Genomic DNA, 788 nt, shown 5'->3' with positions numbered 1-788 from the left:
ATATTATAATCTTTTCTGTACTTATCTAATCTGTGTTTGTGAATATAATATATAACACACACTGTTTTTATGAGTCCATCTACCACCCACATACTTAATAAGAATAATATGTATCTCCATCTAGCAAGATGGGAGGGGGGGGGAGGGGACAAGAGACGAACAAAACGACAAAACAGACCGGAAGACACACAATGCCGTGGACCACGCATCATCGCAGTTTGGACAACCACAAATACCGTGGGCTCAGTCAGTAATTACGTCTCTCTGTGTGTTCAGCATCACTGGACGTGTATATGTAACGTCGTCAAAGAATTGTGCATTTCAAAAAAGAAAAACGAATGTGAGGCATCGTGGGGAAATCAGGCGCTCGTCAAAATAAGGAAACTTGGGGGAAAAGGGGCGTTTTTTCTGCCAGTGTGGCTTTTTAAAAAATCGATTTTGTTTTTGACTCAATCCCTCGTATGTCCATATAAAAACAAATTTCCTTGTGAATTTTACGAAAAACGTTGACTAAAGGCACACACACATTATGTCATTTTTCAGCTTTCAAGGACTCTTTCTATCGCTGATGGAGTTACCAAAGTTTGGCTACCATTTTCTCGCAAATTTCACCATTAAAACCAAGCGACCTCACCCACTACATTCAATCACAAATATCTTGACTTCTATGGAAGATAGATGGGTTTGTTTTGTTTTTTTCACTGAAAGCAAAGCAAATCTAAAAGCTTTCAGATTATACCAATGACTCTACATGCCCAAAATTTGACGAGCGCCTGATTCCACCGCGT

The sequence above is a fragment of the Aplysia californica genome, unplaced genomic scaffold (assembly GCF_000002075.1).
Source record: "Aplysia californica isolate F4 #8 unplaced genomic scaffold, AplCal3.0 scaffold01278, whole genome shotgun sequence".
Classification (NCBI taxonomy): Eukaryota; Metazoa; Mollusca; class Gastropoda; order Aplysiida; family Aplysiidae; genus Aplysia; species Aplysia californica.
The sequence above is the reverse complement of the archived record's forward strand: the minus strand, read 5'-3'. Positions refer to the sequence as shown.